A 20593-nucleotide genomic window follows, 5' to 3' on the forward strand; every position below is an offset into this window, starting at 1 on the left:
CATGCTCGCCCAATCCCTAAGCCTCTGACTCCTCCTCCCGGACCGAAGCTCTATCAGAGAGAAGTGCCCGAACTGCGCGGCGCCCGTGCCCAAGTTGCACCAGAGGGACGCGGGGTCGCAGCGAGCCGATCCGCATTCACCCGTGTGCGGAACGCGCGCGCGTGTTTGTGTGTGGCGCGTGTGTGCGCGCGCGCGGGGATGCGGGGCGGGCTCTGCGCCCGGGGGCAGGGCTCCGCGGGAGAGTGGCAGGCAGACTCGCCAAGCGGCTAGGGGCGGGGCGCCGCAGTGCCGTAGTAGCGGGCAGCCGGGACGCACTGCTTGGGAGCCGCGGATACGCGGGCAGGCGCAGGACCCCGGCTCTGCCTAGCCCGAGCAGGGCCGCCCCAGCTCCGCGACGCCCTCTCGGGCTGCCCCCCTCCTTGAGAGGGCTGCGCTGGCGGGAAGGCGCCCAGACCACAGCCTCGGTCCCCCTTCTGTCTCTCGGTTCCTCTTTCCTCCCAAGTAAGGGAATAAGCCCCGAGGAAGGAGCGCCCCGGGGAACCGCGCAACCAAGTGTTGCATGGTGAGGTAAGACGGCCGCCGGCGCAGCGGAGGGGGCTCAGGCGCGCGGGCGCGGGCGGCCGCAACTTGGAAAAACGAGGGCAGGGCGGGAGCCAGCCGCGCGGCCAGGCGAGGGAGCCGCGGGCGAGGCCACTGCGCCCACCCTTGCGCTGCCACCTGCCGCAAAGCCCCTGCGGGAGGAAATGCCCCGCTGGAAGGCTGAGGACGCGGGAGCGGCACGGGTGGGGCATTGGCTCGCTCTTCGACTGGGCAGATCTCCCACACCCCAAAGGTGTGCGGGCGGGAGGTAACCTTGCTCCGGGCATTTGGCTCCAGCCACCGGCCAGATTTCCCCCTTCTAGACGTACCTTGCTTTCTTGGTAGCCGGTTCGCGCGCCAGGGTGCCCAAGGGCGGCGAGGAGCGGGGACACCTTTCCTAACGTCTGGCCGCCAAAGCCTCTGACCGTCCCGCGGGATTCCAGGACTTTGTTACAGTCCGCAAAGCCGCTGGGCTAGGGGAGCTTGAAGGGAGGCTGAAGAGAACACAGACAGCTTGACAAATACAAGCTAGAAAGGGAGAGGAGGGTCGGGAGAGAATATAACGCTGACCTGTTTAGTGACCGAGTCCCAACATGTGTGTCCGCGTGTGTGTGTCTTGAAGGGCGCGCATCTAGTATCACCTGTGGGGCTTTCCAAAACTCCACTAGCCCACCTCACCCTGCACATTGGACGTTCTCTTCCTCTGGATGGGGTGGACTAGAATTTGCGCAGGGGGCAGCGGAGTTCCGGAAAGCCCTACAGGTGACTCTGCCGCGCCGCCCCCGCCATCACTGCAGTGGAAAGCCTGGGACAGGAGCGAGGAGGCGTCTCCACCTGTGAGCGATCCAGCTGCGGAACTCAGAGTGGCGGGCACGACTCCCCTCCCCGCCGCCGAGGGTCTGCGGCAGCGCGCGGTGATCTGTGGCTGCGCCGCAGTGGCGCGCGGAGAGCTGAGAACCCGCCGACGCGCTCGCGGGCAGGCGCGGCCCGACCCGCTCCTCCGGCTGCATTAGCATACGATGACCTCGCCGTCCCGGGAGGGCCCGGCAGCGCTTGTTTGTCGTTCTTTCGTTTCGGGATCTGGGGGTAGGCATCTCGGGTCTGGAGGTGTGGACCGCGGGTAGCCACTCGTGAGGGGCAGCGGTCAGGACACAGGGCTGGGAACTGGCCGTCAGGTTCCAGTGGGGAGAATGAATCCGTGATTCCGGTGCCTGGGATGCTTTGTGTAAAATACAGCCCCGAGAGAGACACTTGCTGGAGCACAGGGCACCCTCGTTGTCAGTGAAGGACATTAGATCTGTAAGGGCAGTTGTCATCACAGTTTGGTCACGTACATACACTCACGCACGCACACACCCCTACCTTTGTGGTTTATGATCCTCTCATTCCAGAAATACGTCCTAATTAACGGGGGAAGGGACTTCGCCGCTTGACGTGTTAAAAGGGGCTGTATTTGCCAGAGATTCCGTTCTGAATATAAATTATACCCGTTAAATAAAGCAGGTGCAACTAAGCTAACTTCCCTGTTGTACCCCTGGTCTAAGTCTTCTCTTCGCCAGTCACCCTTAACGTTTGTGTGTGTGTGTGTAGTGTGTGTGTTACGTGGATGTGTAGCACTGCCAGCGTTCTCTCAGGTATTTTTCCGGGAGGGGGGCAAGTAGATGAGTCTTTCCCACCTTACACTTTTAGTTCAGTGTTTGGTTCAGATCAGTCAAGACATGGGAAGAAAATGATAAATATCAGAGCATCTTGGAATCTAGGCTCTCAGAGACTGGAGAAACCACTAAGGACACCAGTTGCGGCTCCCCCCCCACCACTCTCCACAGACCACTTTCAACAGGTGGCATCCAGAGGTCCCAGCTGTGCGCTCTGAGGCCCTAGCAGGGGAAGAACCCACAAAGCAGTAGCTCTTCCCTCTCCTGCTGATCCGTGGGGGAGGAGGCTGCCCCCAGCTCCTGCTTTGGAAGAGGAAGGGAGAGTTGTGATAAAATTCTTCAAAAAAAAAAAAATCTTACAGTCTTACATCATTACATGTACCTTTTTAGTGTAAAAGTAGTTCGTGTTGAATGAAAAAAATTGGGGAAGTTGGAAAGTTGTAAAGAATCAAACAAACCTCCCACAATTCCACCACCCAATTTCCACACTGTTACTATTTTGGCATATTTCTTTTCTATCCATTTTTTCCCTTGAAATCCTATAACCTATAGTGAGCCTACATTTATTGAGTATCTACTAAATGTATGTTTTAGGTGCTAAGCATTTTATATTCGTTGTGTCATTTAATCCTCAGAAGACTCTCTGAGGCAAGTATTATAACCAACCCCAGAGAGTTCAGGGGACTTGCCCATGCCACACACCTAGTAGGTGGCAGACCCAGGATTTACACCCAGACTGAGTCCTGAGTGGTTGCCTAGCCTCTGTAACTATTGCTTCTCTGCCCTCCCTGTCCCCTCAGTTAGTGTTGTACCAAAAGTCCTTCACGAACATTATTTTCATGGCTGTATATTATTACACTATTAGTCATTTAGCAACTACAGATAACTCTGCACAACATCTCTGCTGCATACATTTCCAAATACTTTCTTTGGATAGATTCCCAGAAGCAGAGTCATGGGCCAAAGGGCATACATGTTTCAAGACTCCTGATGTATAGGACAAGCTGCTTTTTGAAAAAGCTACATCAATTTACAGGCCACTCTGCCATAGTCAAAGTAGATGACCTCTAAGAACTCAAATAGACCAAAGCCTCATGTGCACAAACCACAGCACGCGAGCATCCCCTTGGCCTCTCCGGAGAAGGAATCACACATATCATGTAGCTTTCTACACACACCTGTGATTACAGAAACCATACAGCATGGAGCCATACCTGCTTTTATGTGAGTGGCTGTCAGTTGCAGAATTCTCTGGCTAGATGTCACATATTAGCTCGGGCAAATCAAACATTGTGTAAAATATACAAATGTGCCTAAGATCCTACTTCTCTGTGTAAGTAATTGTAATAACCCTTATTCCTATTAAAGTGCATCACCGTCACAGCCAGATTCACCCAGTCCAACCAATCCACAATAGCTTCTTCACGTACTGGCCATATTCACAGAGCCTTTTGTTTATACCAAGGAAAAGAATTCCACAACAAAACCGCAGTGGGAGTTGATGTCACCTTATATGTAACAGGGTTCATCTGCCTCCCTACTCCCGACCAAATCAGTTATGGTTCGTGACTACTAATAAAGCAATACCAAAAAAAGGTTATATACATCACCCCCCCCAAAAAAAATGCCCCCGGGTGAAGAAGATGTGGTTGCAGAAGGGAAACAAAATTAAGCAATACGAGAAGACACAAAGGGAAATGTTTAAAGACAAGAAATTGGCCCTAGGCTCCGAGTTTACCCTAAGACAATGTTTGCCCCATAGCCACCTCTGCCACCAGCACTGGGTCTCATAGCCCTGGAATGCAACCTATTTGAATAAATATTCATTGAGTCCCCTCTCCGAAATCTGTTTATTCAAGACTCCACACAGATCTTAAACCATCCTTCTGGAAGCCCCCCCCCCCACTGCTCCTGTGGGTTAGAGACCTCTCTCTGCTTCACCCATAGCACCTGTGCATACACTTCCCTCACTATGGTGAAATCACTTCTCTGCATAGCCCCCACTAAACTGTGAGCTCATTGAAGGTACAGCTCTCACCATACCTGCAGCACCTGAGATAGAACTTATGCACCACAGACAATTAAATGTGGTGACAACAAACAAAAGAATTTTCCAGGTAATGTCCCGAGGGCTTTATGTGCATTTCTCTTTCATGTATATTTATGTGCTTAGACTAAATAAACTGTGGCAGCCTCAGAAATGTACCAGGAAATTATCTAAAGCTGTGCTATGTCCACATGGGACTGTTTCCATATTCATTTAATTCATTAAAATTAAATAAAACTTAAAGTTCCATTCTTCAGTCACATCAGTCATATTTGTAGTGCTTAAATGCCACACACGGCTTCTGGTACCACATTAGACAATACGCACGTGTAGAACATTTCCATCGCGGCAGAAAGTTGATCTGGACAGTGCTGGTTGGATTGTGAGCTTGGCGGGGGCAGGGGATGTGAAGCCACCATAGTCCCCGCAGCCAACACAGTACCTGGCCTGCAGGAGGGTGGGAGTGGGGAGAAAGAAAGGGGAGGGATGGTGGTAGTAAATGGAGTAGTAATATTAGGGATACTATTTATTGGGTGCCTACTTTGTGCTCCCCATGGTGCTATATTTTGTATACACGTTGTCTTACGTAATCTCCACATCACTCTGAGCCTGGTATTAGCCCTGTTGTACACACAGGAAAACTGAGTCTCAGGACGTCTAAGGAAGTGCTCACGAAGCTGGTAGGAGAGACTGCATTTTAACTCGGAGTCCTACGATTTCAGAGCCTGTTCTCTTAGGCCTTTTTCTTGCCTGCCTCAGTAAATGTCATGTGTGGTATTGTAGATGTGAACTGCCATCAGCTTGACTTCCCAGGGAGCCAAAGAAAGGGTGTTTTTGAAGGCTTCCCGAGGAAAATAATAAGTATAATTTGCGAATGTTAATGGCATTTCAAGAGTGCAAAATTTTGCCGGGGGCTCCAGAGGCCTTGTCCCTGGATGAGTGACAAGGGAGAAAGGAACCCACCCATAGTGTGGTCTGACCAGAGGGCCAAGACTGAGGAGAACAGACCCGCCAGCCAACCACCACCACCCATGCTTCTCCTCAGGGAGGCCTGTCACCAGCTCCAAGGGAAACACTGGCTTGGCTAGGATCTCACAGCCAGTTCATGGCACAACCCGGCTCCTGCCTCCGTAGGCAGTGCCCTTTGCACTTCTCCACCCTGCCTCATATGTCATTGGCTTCAGTGTCTTCACTGTCATTGTCATTCTTGCTTCAGTTTTCCCTGTCTTTGTTCTTAAAGAACAAAATACAAAATTTCAAGGGAGGCTGAATTAGTCCCGAATAGAGTTTATTACCTCTTTCATTTTTCATTTCATATTTCTGTTGAAACTCTGTAAGGTTGAACTGGGAATCTATACCAGTAATACCTGTTGAGCTTTGTACCAACTGAAACAAACCAACTCTTAAACTTCTTCTTGAACCGTATCACCTGCCGCACACCCCCGTGCTGGTACAGATGCTGCCTGGGACCTGAATATAGAGCCCTTGCCTTCATTACTCATTTCATCTTGTTCAATTTAGTCTTTCCTGCCAACTTGCCCAAATATTTCTAGCTTTGATTCTGTTATCCAGTGTATGTACTCTCCCTTCCAGCTGGCTTCCTGTCATCCCCAAATCGGATGAGCATGACCTCTTCAACTAAGTCATCGATAAAAATGATGAACATTACAGGATTCTGAGGCACGTCACTATTTGCTCCCTAAAGAGAGATGTTAATTCATTAAGTAAACAGCACTCTTTCAGAAAATTTATTCAACTTTTTATACTATTACCCAGTCCATATTTCATCTTTTTCAAAAAATTATCAAAGGACTCTTATCTAAGGCTATGATAAAGTCCAGATACTCTTTATCACTGGTATTTCCCTGATCTGCCTGCCAATTACGTTGTCAAAGTTATTTTCCTAGTTTGACATAAGCTACTTTCAGTTAACCCTCGTTGGTTCTTAGAGATCACAACTTCAGTCCTAAAATCTCATTTCACATCCTATTCCAGAACGTTCTCTGGGATTAACATCAGCCCCTCAAGTTAAGAAATTTTCATATATTATTTTTCCTATTAAAAAAAATAGAACTGTCTTTGCCCTGGAGGTGCTGGTATCTGTAGTAGTGATAGTGGTGGGGATGATGGTGGCTGGCAGTGGTGATGGTGGTGGTGGTAGTGGCTCACTTACTCTATGATTTTGAACAGATTAAGGAGAGTGGTGCAGTGATATCAGTTGCGTGTTGTCTTAGCACCCTGGGATGTTATTCAGTTAGGCCAAAAGACTTGGATAAGTTTGAGGCAGATCTAAGAGTCTCTAGCATCATAGAAAATGAAATCAGGGAAGGAGCCTAGAGGGTACCTGACCCCAGGCCTTTGTCTTAAAGCGATGAATCTTTCTCCATCTAAAGAGGAAGTGTCCTGCATGGGGTCCCACATCCCCAATAGGAACTGAGGTCTCCCACACTTCTCCAGGGCATGACTCCATCTCTTCCTCTTCATTTCTGAAGAAGCACAGCCTTTGTTTTTTATAGAAATGTCCACTGTGCTCTTAGAATTGACCTCTGAAGTCACTGATGCCTCAGTGAAAACTCAAGATTCTTTCCTGGCATTGTGATTTAAAAGGAGAAAGTAAGAGAGCTTAAGGGCTCTCATTTTCCAAGTGGGAAATGGAGCCAAAAGGTCTTCAAGGCAGGACAGGGGCACAGAGAGAGAAGGTTCAAGTAAGAAAAGATTTTTTTAGTTAATAAAAATCACGAAATAGTAACCGTCCTTTTCATGTGCGCCACACTTAGAAGATAACAGGGTGCTCGTATTCATGAGCTCTCCTGATTCCAGTCATGATTGTGAGACAGCACAGGCTTCCCCAGCCTTTTTTCAGTTGAGTGATTTCACCAAAGCAGAGGCCGTGGGGTCTAGAAGAGTCTGTTACGGCAAGACAAAGGATGACAGGTAAAACTAGTGGTACGTAGCTGCTGACAAACCCCAGACCCACCTGCCCAGCTGGCCATTTGGGCCCACCACACTCTTCAGGGTGGTCTGTATGAAGAGTTCTTTCCTCACTTCAGACACAAACAGTGTTTCGTCCACACAGAAACCAAGTTTTCACTTCCCTAGTGGCTAATCTGATGTGAAAGTTCCAAGTAGCCAGAGGTCAGCAAGGCCACTTTGACCCCTAGATGCTGAATGCTTGAAATGTTTGGCCCAAATGTTTTCATTCGTTGCTGAATTTCTCCACTTCTCTGCTCTGGGACAGTGGCCCACAGCCCTTTACTAGCTGCCTCAGTGTCCCTGCCTTTCAGTAAAATGGAGCTAGAGAAAGCTGTTTCAGTCTCTGAGAAGGCCAGACGATTCCTTCCAGAATCCTTGAGGTCCGTGGAAAGTGGGGTGGGTGTTCTCATCTAGTTTCCCACTCTTCTCAACACAGTCTCATCAACAAGTATGTCCATGATCCCCAGAATCCTACACCAGGACACCCACTTTGGAAGTCAGTCCCCTCCTTTTTCTCATGCATGGATGCCCACTAGCCTTTGGCTGATCACAAAGTGATCTTGCCCAACCATTAGGAAGCCAGTAGTTATCTGTTCCTATGGTTGGGAAATTCCCTCTTTGCTCCAAAGCTTCCACTGTTCCTAATCTGTAAATCATGTAAATCATGGCAAATAAATTCCTGAGGAAATTCACCCAATCATTTGGCTAACATTAAATCAGAAAATATATACTGAACATCCCCTCTGTGCTAGGCATAGGAGTAGCTTCTGGGGGTAGGGCCCACTGCATTTCCAGGAGGTGTGTGGGACAGAGACAGAAATAGATATCATGTAGCATTATCTTCAGATGAGATGTGGAGGAGTCACCTTGTCAGCCTAGGAAGATATTAGACCAAGGAGGTCAGGCATTACTCTCTGGAGTAGATAAACTTCAGCTGAAATTTGAAGGATGGGTAGAAGTGAAGAAGTGAATGCGGGTAATGCATTCTGAGTGTGGGTAATAGAGGGAACAGTGTAAGTAAAGGCACAGAGGCAGTTCTTGTCTCCAGTTCAGTGTTGCTGGAGCAAAAACTGTGATTCGAGAAGTGATGGGAGATGAGCCTGGAAATGTGGACAGGAGGGTCTTGTCTGTCAAAAGAATGTGGATCTTTTCTGGTAGACAGTGGAGGGTCACTGGGAAATTTTAAGTGGGAACTGACATGGCCAGATTTTAACATTAGAGCAATCCTTCCAGCTGCAGTGTTGTGAAAGGAGGAGACAAGAAGCAGGGCTGCCCATTGGGGGCTTCTATCGGAATTTAGGTAATATGTGGACTGAACAAGGTGGTACAGAGGGAAGGACAGAATCAGGAAAGAACTTGTAATTAAGTGGATGTGAGTGTAGTGAGGGAGGCAGATGAACCAAGTGTAGCTCCCAGGCTTCCACTTTGTGTGCCTGGAAGGCTAGTGGTTCCATTGACCATGAGAACCAAGGAACAGAATAGGGTTAAATTAGGAGTCAGTTCGGGACATGTTACATTTGAAGTGTCAGTGCGAGATCCAGGTGGAGATGTGGTTGATAGATGAGCTCTGTGGCTGGAAACCCAGATTAGGGAATCATCACTCTAAGTGGTAGGTGAAACCACAAGAGCTAATGAGATCATGGGAGCTGACTTTCATTTATCTTGATATATGTATTGCCAGTATCTGAAAGATGTCAAGGAGATCTGTGCCTCTTCAACAAGGGAAGGGCATTTCTCACAGCAGTGAGCGTCTGGGCTTTGTAGGCCAGCTGTGCCAGGAGCCATTTGCTGACTCAGTTAGACCTTCAGTGTCACTTCGGCCAGATGAATTTCCTCTTCCACATTTGAGCTTCACAAATTTGTAATCAAGGTCCCCTTCTCTAGACCAGTCGTTCTCAATGCTCGTTGAACATGAAAATCACCTGGAGAGCACTGCAGAACTATCAGTTCTGGGTTCCACTCCTCGAGATGCTAAATGAATTGGTCTGGGGTCAGGGCCTGGGCCTGAGTTTTTGTTGTTGTTGTTGTTGTTGTGTTTTTTTTTTTTTTTGAGGATCCTCAGGTGGCACCAGCGTTCAAAAGAGTTAAGAACCACTGCTAAGCAAGAAGTTCCCTCAGTGATTCCTCTACAAGGTTTTTAATTCCTTAGCTTCTCTGGTAAATCTCCTGAGTGCAGCACGTTTTCTCTAAAAACCCACTTTAGTGTGTCAGAACCTACACTGGACATTGCTCTCTGGTCATGATCTTGTCTGCACATTATCCCTGTCTTTGCATTTAACAGTTATTTCTGCCTCATGCCTGCAAGGCTCCTGGGAAGCTTTGTTAAATATCCTGTCTCTGAGTTACATAACTAATATACCTGTCAAAAAGACCTAAGAATCACCTTCTATGACTTCTGAATGAACCTTGGTTAGTTCCAGGGAATCATTGCTTTCTCTTCCAAGTGCTAACAAGGCAGCGCTCAATCTCGCAGTTCTTGAATTTTGATTTTCACCTGGAGACTTTCCCATCAGAGATTCTGATTCAGAGGTGTGCAGTGGTGGCCCAGAAGCAGCATTTTCCACCATCACTCAGGGTGATTCTGGTGTAGGAATGCTACCTTTAAGAAATACTGTGTTAAAAATTGGAAATGAAGAATACACATTTAACTCATACCTACTCCCATAATTTTTTGTTGAAATGATCAGATTAACATATAAATATTTGAGGATATTTATTATAGTACTGACAGCCAGAAAAGGATACCAGTGTAATCTACATGTCAGAAATTTTGACAATAATCCATGATGAAGAGTATACATGAGAGCAAATCAAGGGAAAGCTCAACTAACCCATAAGTCACCAGAGTGGAAGGAAAAGTTGGCCTGCAGATGAAAAGGAAGGAACTCCTAGAAGAATTTCACTAACATCTCTAAGGGTAAAGTGACAGGGGTACAAAAATGGGAGAAAATTATTTGCAAACTCTATATCTGAAAGTGGGTTGATATTCAGAATATATAGAGAACTCACCAACCTCAACAACAAAAAAACCAAACAATCCAATTTAAAAATAGGCAAAGGATTTGAAAAACATTTCTTCAAAGAAGATGCACAAATGGCCAATAAGTACATGAAAAGATGCTCAACAACACTAATCATTGGGGAAATGCAAATCAAAACCACAATGGATACTACTTCATATCCATTAGGATAGCTATTGTGGAAAAAAAAAGAAAGAAAAAAACAAATGATGAGGATGTGAGAAGTTGGAACCCTTGTGCACTGTTGGTGAGAATGTAAAATGGTACAACCACTATGGAAAACAGTATGGTGATTCCTCAAAAAATTAAAAATAGGAATACCATATGAGCCATCAATTCCACTTCTGGATATATACCCAAAAGAATCTAAAGCAAGGACACGAAGAGATATTCATACACTTGAATATGTAGCAGCATTATTCACAATAGCCAAAAGGTGGGAACACCCATGTATCTATCAGGAACAAAGGGATAAACAAAATCTTGTATATACCTACAATGGAGTGTTACTCAGCCTTATAAAGGAATGAAATTCTGATGCATGCTATAACATGGATGAACCTTGATGACATTTTGCTACGTGAAATAAACCAGTCACAAAAGGACTAATACTGTATGGTTCCACTCAAGGATGTGTTTAGTATAGTCAAACTCCATAGAGACCGAAAGTAGAAGGGTGGTTTCCAGGGACTGGGGAAGGGGAGAATGAGGTGTTATCATGTAGTAGTACAGAGTTTCAGTTTTGTAAGATGAAAAAAGTTCTGTGAATGGGTGGTGGTGGTAGTTGCATAAAAATGTAAATGTACTTAATGCCACTGAACTGTATACTTAAAAATGGTTAAGTGGTAAATTTTATGTCATGTTTATTTTACCACCATAAATAAACATAAATTATATATTATGTATATTTTACCACCTTTTAAAAAGTATATATGGAACATTATAATATATATCTCAATATATTTTATGTATATGTTGCATATATATGTTATATATGAATACCGTGTGCATGTGTGTGTGTGTATACATATACATACATGTATATGGCAGGGGACTATAGCAGTGCTAGGCAGGTTGGTGATGGGAAACACCACCTCAGCATCTCAATCATGTTAGAGCCTCCTCAGACACACCTTGGCCAACACACATGGTGATGGGCCATGGGACTCACTCCTAGTCAACACGTGGTCAAAGCTCACGAAAACAGTATTTAGCAGGTCAGAAGAAGGGAGACAGCTAAGAACATAAAACTAATTTCTCCCTATTGAAAAAAAAAGAAAACTTAAAAAAAAAATTCCAAGTTCTATTTACAGAGATTCAAAAGAATGTAACAGGAACTATCAGAAGGAGGCAATCTGAGATTAGGAAAATGAAAAATATTCTGCAGAATTAAAATCATGTAATGAAAGCACAGACATTAGAACAACACAGAAGACTAAAGAGGAGTGTAAATTCTCACAGTTTTGATAGAAAACACATAAAGAAACAAATCAAAAGGGATGCCTGGGTGGCTCAGTCGGTTAAGCAACTGACTCTTGGTTTTGGCTCCAGGTCCTGGGATCGGACTGGAGTTGGGCTTCCTGCTCAGTAGGGAGTCTGCTTCTCTCCCTCTCCCTCTTCCACGCTCACACATACTCTCTCTCCCTCTAAAGAAATAATCTTTAAAAAAAAAAGAAACAAAACTAATGAGGGAAAAAAAATGGAAGCTATAATTAAACATATTAAATATTAAAATACAGAATTTTTTAAGAGAAGAGAAAATGGAAGATGAATTATAAAAAATATAGAGAAATATTTTTATGATTTCAATTCAAAATATTTATTGTGTGCCAGGGAAAATTAAAGATATATTCTGGTGGAAGTTGCTAATTTATAAGATTTAAAAGAATCTATTGGTGTGCAATCAGGAAAAAAACAGCATTTTTAATAAGAATGTGTCAGGCATTTTGTAGCACTAAGTGTCAGAAGGAAGTTGATATATGGCTATAGAGTTTTGAGGTAATAAGATTGTGAAAAAAATATATATTGCCAGACAAAAGAACTACACAGAAAGTACACCACCAAAATCCTTTAGTGGAAAAAGTATTCAAAATATTCTGATCAACAGGGAAATTAATGAGTATTAAAATTGGGGGATGGAGATGATGTGATATAAAAGATAGGTGAACAATGAAATCAGCAGAGCAGATTTAATGTTTAAACTTTATTAATATGGTTATGAAACAATGCAACTGTCAAAAATAATTCTTAGTTAAAAAGATAGATAAGAAATTTAATGATAATAATCTGGGTCTAAAAAGTCAGATTACTCCAGAAAACCAAAGAGGCTTGAAGTACTAAAGCTCTTATTTTGTGCTGAGAGACATTGAATACTAAATACATTTTTTAAAAAAAGAGTAGATGAGTATGAGACTAGAAATGCCTTATTTAACTTCAAAATTAGGAGAAAGATTTGAAACAGTATGGCCAAGATGAAAAACTAATAAAGAAAATAGCAAGGGAACATAAAAAAAGAAAGTATAAAATAAGACGATAGAAGTGAGGTCAAACATGTTATCACATTAAGTGTGAATGGCTTAATTGTTTCTATTAAAAGACAAAGAGACATAGATCGGGCAAAAACTAATTCTAAATATATGCTGTTTAAAACAAAGTGGGACAGAAAGGAGAGAAAAAAAGGAAAGAGTATAAATATACCAGGAAAATGCAAACCAAAAAAAGAAAGGAGAGCAATATTAATATTAGACAAGGGAGAATGGTGCATTAACTGTGGCTAGATGATATAATCCATTAGAAGACATACCATCCATGAGTATTTTTATTCTAAATAATATAAATATTAAAATATATAAAATAAAATTGTCAAAACAATCACAGTGGTAAACAACATATTTCTATCAATCTCCAATATATTGAGTCACAAAAACAAATGAGTATGTAATGAGTTTTAAGGATATAAGGAATTTGATGCAGTGAATATATATGCAATGGATTTCACATTCAAGAATGAAATAATATGTGTATCTGTTAAAACACTTATAAAATATTGAGAAATTTTGATCATTTTGTAAAGTCTTGTGATGTATTCCAAAAAGTAGAAATTGTCCTGACAGCAAGAGGAAAATCAAATTCGAGTAGAGTTTCTCTAGGATAATATATTCTAGAAAGTCGATGTAGCCTGGGACCCATGCACATCCACCTGCCACTGTTAATTCGGCATTCGGTGAGAACAAGACCCAAGACCTGTTATTTAACAAGGATCAAATCTACAGAATGCTTCCTTCTCTAAGAATGAGTGAAGAGTAAAACAGATAGGAACTAAGGAAAATGCAAGATAAAGGAACAAAGAATAGCATCCCCAATGAAAGTAAATGAGCTCCTCCAGGTGGACCTAAAAGAATATTTTAGGAGACTGGAATGCTCTTAAAAGGGCAGGAAACCATGGCCTTCACAAATCAGAAGAGAATGAAAGCAGGCAGAGATGAAAATGAAATATGATATGCAAAGATACAGATGAGATTGCAAGGAAACTAAAACACAACGGAATTGAAATCTCTTGGATGCAACTAATGAACAGAGTTTGTTTTATAGAAAATCAAATCAAGTATGTGGAGAAAGTAAGGTTATAAAAGATAGAGAATTAGTATTAAAGCCAACTTAAAAAGAGATGTCTACATTTTTGTGAATCCAGTTTTAAAATTATATGGAGGGGGCACCTGGCTGGCTCAGTTGGTAGAGCATGCAACTCTTAATCTCAGGGTCATGACTTTAAGCCCCACATTGGGCATGGAGCCCACTTAAAATTAAAAAAAATTAAGTAAGGGCACCTGGGTGGCTCAGTTGGTTAAGCGTCTGCCTTCGGCTCAGGTCATGATCCTGGAGTCCCAGGATCGAGCCCCACATCAGGCTCCCTGCGTGGGAAGTCTGTTTCTCCCTCTCCCTCTGCCCCTCCCCCTGCTTGTGCACTCTCTCTCTCTCTCAAATAAATAAAATCTTTAAAAAATAAAATTGTATGCAAAAGTAAAATACATTCATAGAGAAGATATGCATTTGTTACAAAAACTTATGAAACAGCAAGTTGGGATTTAAAGCCCCAGATTAGGGGCGCCTGGGTGGCACAGCGGTTAAGCGTCTGCCTTCGGCTCAGGGCGTGCGTGATCCCGGCGTTATGGGATCGAGCCCCACGTCAGGCTCCTCTGCTATGAGCCTGCTTCTTCCTCTCCCACTCCTCCTGCTTGTGTTCCCTCTCTCGCTGGCTGTCTCTATCTCTGTCAAATAAATAAATAAAATCTTTAAAAAAAAATTTAAAGCCCCAGATTACATTTTTAAAAACCTGGAAAAACTGGTGTTTGTCTGGAATCTATGGGAAAGGATGGGACAGTGAAAATAAAATGTTCTGAATTCCTTGGTTCAACTATGAGAGAGTCATTCTGTTCTTGACATTTAATTTTAGAAAATAATAGTTATAGAATTTCTTTTTCCACTAATCTGTCTTCCAAACCCAGGGACTCTAAGGAAACATACTTCAAATAAACAAGACAGAAAACAAAGGAGATGGTGAGGAAGCATTAAAAAAAAATTTAAAAGACCATGAAAATGATGAGATCAAATACTTCAGTTATAACAGCTCACATTAATGAACTAAGTGACCCATTTTTAATAAAGATCTTCGTCTTGTGCCAGAAAATAAAACTCAACCATACGTTGTTTACCATATTCATCCCTGAAACAAAATGATGTGCAAAGATTAAAATGCTGAGACAAGGTGTAGCAGGCAGATGCAACAAACGCTAAAGCAGAAGTCATGACATTGATATAAGACAAAATGCAGTTTAATACAAGTATCATGGACTAAGGCAGTGAGGGTTGTTTTATATAAACAGAGGGTCCAGTTCACAGTGAAGATACACTGTCGTGAAAATATATGCATCAATAACTGTTGACAGATGCAAAACTTATGTTGCACTCAAAACACAGTAGCGGTGAAAGATTTTTAAATGCCACAGTCAGACTTTCATATACCATGTAAAGAAGAAATAATATATATACAGGAATTATATAATATAATGAAGATTGACTGAAGATTGAATATATGCTGCATAATATCCAAAATACAGGGAATGAAATTTTTTTTCCAGGGTTCAAAGAACATTTACAAATACTAATTATTAGGGTACAAATAAAACCTTAGGAAGTTCCTCAAAGCAGAAATACTAAAGGTCACAGTCTCTGAATATTAGAAATGAGTAATAAAAAATAAACAGTATGGTGGGCAAGTCAAAATCACAGTTGGTTTATATAATAAATACTATATAAAATGTACTATGTAGCCATGGAAAACAATATTGTATATAAGAGAATGTTTAATAACACCAAATAATAGTCATCATATTCTGTTACATGAAGGAAGTCAAAAAGAGATAAAAAGGAGTTCAAAACCAAAAAAAGAAAGTGCATGCATTAATTCATGGGAAAATTCTAGAAAGAATTTACAGCAACATGTTAATTGTGGTTATAGTTGGTAGTGCAATTATATGTGACTTTTATTTTAAAATGATTTAAAAATATGATTTGGATTCTTGACTAAGATTAATATTATGCTTATACTGTTCATAGTTTGTAGAATCTATATTCTTCCACTTTTTTTGCTAACGAAAATAAGATTAGATAAGCTCATTTCTAGACCTTTGGCTTTTTGTTGTTGCTGCTGTTGTTCTCCAGAATTCCTCAAAAGTCAATAAAAGTGGTTCAGTTACCACTGGAAAGTTCTCCTGGTCATACTTGTTCCCAAGCTATAGACCAAACTACTCTTTGCTCTTCTTGCTCTGAAATTAACCAGCCCACTTCCCAAACTACCCACCCCCCCAACCTGTTCTTGGCTAATATAGTTGTTGTTTTTTTGTACTAATATTTTCAGATCATTCTCAGCTATTTTTCATGATGTAATTAGTATAAATTTGTGGCATCTTCCTATGTATTCCATGATCGTGTGCCCTTGCCTTTATTTCTAAATATCCTTTTCAGATACGAACCATGAGTCTTGCAGGCACTTTTTTTTTTTTTTTTTTAATGAATCATTCCTTTTTCCTCTGGTATCTGCCTAAATCTAACGTCCTTGGCTATTTTGTACAAGCAGGTTTCTTCTTAACAATCATGACCTCTGAGTTGGAGTGAATTCTTTCTCTCAAGATGCTTCTTATGCCTGCTTCACTTAGCAAGTTAGTTTCTGATTTGGTATTGAAATTTTGGGAGGAGGAAGGAGGTCGAAGGTAAATAGTACCAATTATCAAGGCTGTTGAATGTGGAGGAGGACATTTCCATTGAAAAAGTGAGGAAAATCTGTTGGAATGAGGTCCAGAGGACTTTATTCGCTTAAATTTCTTTACTCCATGTCAACAAGGGAAATAAAAACACTAGTCTGATTCTCTACTTTTAGCCAAATGAGGCTTTCTGCAGACGTTCAGCCAGTTCAAATTCTCTTTCTCTGCCCCAACTTCCTTTGTGCCAGAGCAGTCGCGGCCAGGAAGGCACCCCCCATCTCCTTCTTGTGGCCAAGTGGCCTGTAGAAAGTCCTCACAATGACATAGCACATGTTCCTCACCCTTTTCTGCTCAGTCATGAGATATTCTAGGTGCTCTGTCTTTAGAGACATGAATTCCCATTATAAACCAATTTTGGATCCAAAGCCATGTGGCCATCGAGACATGTCAGTCCATAAATGCAGTTTCTAGCACACTTTGTAACCACATGTATGTGTGTTGTATATGTGTATGTGTCACCAGGCACCTGCCTCTCATGTTTGTCTTTGTTTTACCAGTAGTTCTACACTTTGGAAATTTTCCTGGCATGATCCCAGCTCTTTGACCCTCTTCCCATCAGCCTCTAGGCAAATACATGCCCCCCATGCTTAAGAGGTACAAGCCTCTCATTATTAGACGTGAATTCCCCCCTGTCAGCATATGGTGAATTGTGGCTCAGAAAGCGATAGCCAGTGTTGACGCTCTTTGCTTCTTTTTTGTTCCAGAATCCCAACTGTTAGCAGAAAGAGTGGATGACAACACCATCCCTATACCCAGGTTTTTCACTGTCTTGCCTAAAACTAGTGAGAGATCAGGTCAGACTAGATCATATAGGACCTCGAACGCCTGGAAAAGGAATTGAACACAAACTGATAGTCAATAAGAGGCAAGAATTGGTTCTTGAGAAAGAAAGTAAGTGAAACTGGTGGGGTTTCGTAGGGTAAAGTTCTCAGACACAGGGAGGGCTAGAATGGAGGGAGGCAGTTCTGAAGATCAGAGGCAGAAGTTAGAGCCAATTACTCAGAAATTGGGGGTACTGTCTGGCACAAGAAAGGGACGTTGCTGAGAGATAATATAAAACAGTTGCTAAGTTGTTTTGGTATTGAAATTTTGGGGAGGAGGGAGGAGGTCGAAGGTAAATAATACCGATTATCAAGCCCACTGAATGTGGAGAATGACATTTCCATTGAAAAAGTGAGGAAAATCTGTGTTATTTCATTTTGGAGGTGGAGGTAGGAGGAAGATAAGTTTGAGAGTAGATCTATTTATATATTTAAAAGTCACACCTAGGAAATGGTTGGTGAACTGAATAAATGCATGTGACTTCATCAGCAGCAGGATGTCTTTCTGACCAAACTAAGCCCGGCATGTTATTTCCCGCTCTGTTCAAAACAATGTCAGTCAATCAAATCAAATGATTTTTTTCTTTCTTCTTCTTTAGTGGGGGCTGATTTCTGTTGGCTATTTTTGTCTGGTTGAAAGTGATTCACCCAGGGAGGCTTCTCCAATTGAATGATAATTTATTAAATACATTCAGCCAAAGGACTAACTCTGTGCTCTCTCCAAACCCCCCAGCGTCCTAAATCTAGCTCATGTATGCAGCCACTCCTAATTACTCCAAGCAAAAGTTGCCACAAAATTCCCATGTCATAGTCTTCTGCTTTATTCATTAATTGCTTCTAGGGGTGCAAGTAAAATTTATACCATTTCATCTTTTAAAATAGCTGGCTCTGAAAAGCATCATCTTTCCTTTCCATCCCTAAATTCATACCTTCTCTCATCTTAAACCCCTTTCTCCATTATTTTATGGAGGGGGCCCTATTTTAAGGTATTGGGGAATATTGGCACAGTTACCTGCATTCGACAAAGAAGAAGGGAAGGCAGATGGTGTCCGTTGAGCCCTATGTGCCAGACACTGTGCTAGGAAATCTGTATTCATGATATCTAATCCTATTCTGTAAGGTGACACCACTATTCCCATTTTCCAGCTGGGAAAACCTGGGCTCGGAGAGATTAGTAATGTGCTCAAGACCACAAATCCAGGAAATGTCACAGGTGAGATGCAAACTTGGGTTTGTTGGACTCCAGATGGATACTCTTTTCTGACAGATGTAGATTTCCATGCATAGGATACTGTTGGCCTGTTGTTGTCCTCATCAGAAACCAGTAGTGTGAAGAAGCAGTGGAGGAGAAGCCCTTTACAGCACAGGGGCTCCAGGGCCCTGGCCCTTTGACATCTCACCCATTGCCAACCTGTGCAAACCCATGAATGAAAAGGGCTCATGAGTTTGGAAGATTTGGGGGAAATGAAATGACACACTCCTAATTAGTTTGAACTGAGGAATCCATTAACTATAATTTTTATTGAAATTGAAACTATAAGACATAATCTTGTAGCACAGGGGCTCCTGGGTGGCTCAGTCAGTCAAGCATCAACTCTTGCTCCTAGCTCAGGTCTTAATCTCAGGGTCATGAGTTCGAGCCCCGGGTTGGGCTCCATGCTGGGTGTGGAGCCTACTTAAAAAAAAAAGAATAATCTCCTAGCATGAAGAAACTCTTAAATTAGACCTAGTTTAGGAGTCTTGAGGTTTTGATTTCAGTCATTCCTCTCCCCAGTGTAAACATGTTGAGTACACTTAGTAAATGAGTCTTTTCCTCCATCCTTTCTTCCCAGTCAACCCCATGAGTGCACTGATCTCTTCTGTCTCTGAACTCCACAGCTTTGAACTCACACAGCTAAGCTTTTATGGCAGCTTTGGGGCATCCCTCATAGACTGTCAGTTCGCTGAGGACTGAGATCATTCCTTATTCCTTATTCATCCCTGAAGCCCTCACAGCTTCTAGCAGAGTATTTTACTAAGGAATGGGTGAATGTACAAGTTTAATTGCCTTTTGAACATCATTATTTTAACCAAACTTTATAGAAAAGTAGAAGATAGGATTTCAAGTTGGAAAACAATCCACTGTGATGTACAGAATAACAGTTCTGGTGCAGGAGAATTTCAGAGGTAGGTAATTCATTTATTTAACTGTGGTATACATTTATACATAGTTCACATATATGCATGGAGTACTCATAAAGTACAAAAAGACGTATAATGTACCTTGTTCATACTACAAGCCCTCACACATTACATATCCAGATGTAGTATGAATACCTTCGATTACTCCTACCTTCAAGTCAGTGTTCTTCAATCTCTAACCAATGTAGGTAAACTTGGAGAAGATTGATTTGGGTTGTGCCAGAGGAAAGAGAAAGCAGACCAAAATGGAGGGAAAAACAGGAATCTCCTTTATATTTAAGAAATTACATAATATATCCCCCTTTTTAAAAGAATTAAAACATACAGATAATGGAAACTCCACTTCTAATTTCTGTGTGTTCCTTGGAGGTATTAATTATGAGATTTTATGTGCATTCTTTCATATGTCTCTTTTTTGAGGTTACATACATACATTTGCACCATGAAAATATTGCATATGATTTTGAGGTTTTTAAAACAGTTTCCTTTTTTTTTTTTTTTTAAGATTTTACTTATTTATTTGACAGAGAGAGAGAGCACAAGCAGGGGAAGTGTCAGGCAAAGGGAGAAGCAGACCCCGCTGAGCAAGGAGCCCGATGTGGGACTCAATCCCAGGACCCTGGGATCATCACCTGAGCTGAAAGCCGGCACTTAACTGACTGAGCCACCCAGCACCCCAAACTATTTACTTGTACTAGTTCTTATAGTCACAATAACTGTAAGGGAGATTCCATTATTCTCATTTTATACATGAGGACCCTAAGGGTCAGATAGATTAAGATTTAAAAATTTTTCCAAGGTCACATACATAGTAAGTAGTACCAGATCTAACTTGAACCTTCCTTTCCGTGAATAAGATATTTCTCCATTTATTCAGGTTTTCCTTTATGTCCTTCAGTAAATTTTTATCGATTTCTTCATAAAGGTCTTACACATTTCTTGTTAGATTTATTTCAGGGAACACTACTTTTCATTAAAATTTTGAAAGAGATCTTTT

At 42.3% G+C, this 20593-nt stretch overlaps 1 protein-coding gene across 3 annotated transcripts in view; it reads left to right on the top strand.

The window, feature by feature from the left end:
• The first annotated feature begins 299 nt into the window (after positions 1-299).
• Positions 300-20593, top strand: part of DGKG (diacylglycerol kinase gamma) — a 193114-nt gene continuing 172820 nt past the window's right edge. For all 3 annotated transcript variants that reach the window (XM_002915692.4, XM_034661556.1, XM_019795766.2), the window contains exon 1: positions 300-567. The gene's annotated coding sequence lies outside the window, so the exon portion shown is untranslated. The remainder of the gene's footprint in view (positions 568-20593) is intronic.

The sequence above is a fragment of the Ailuropoda melanoleuca genome, chromosome 1 (genome assembly GCF_002007445.2).
Source record: "Ailuropoda melanoleuca isolate Jingjing chromosome 1, ASM200744v2, whole genome shotgun sequence".
Classification (NCBI taxonomy): domain Eukaryota; kingdom Metazoa; phylum Chordata; class Mammalia; order Carnivora; family Ursidae; genus Ailuropoda; species Ailuropoda melanoleuca.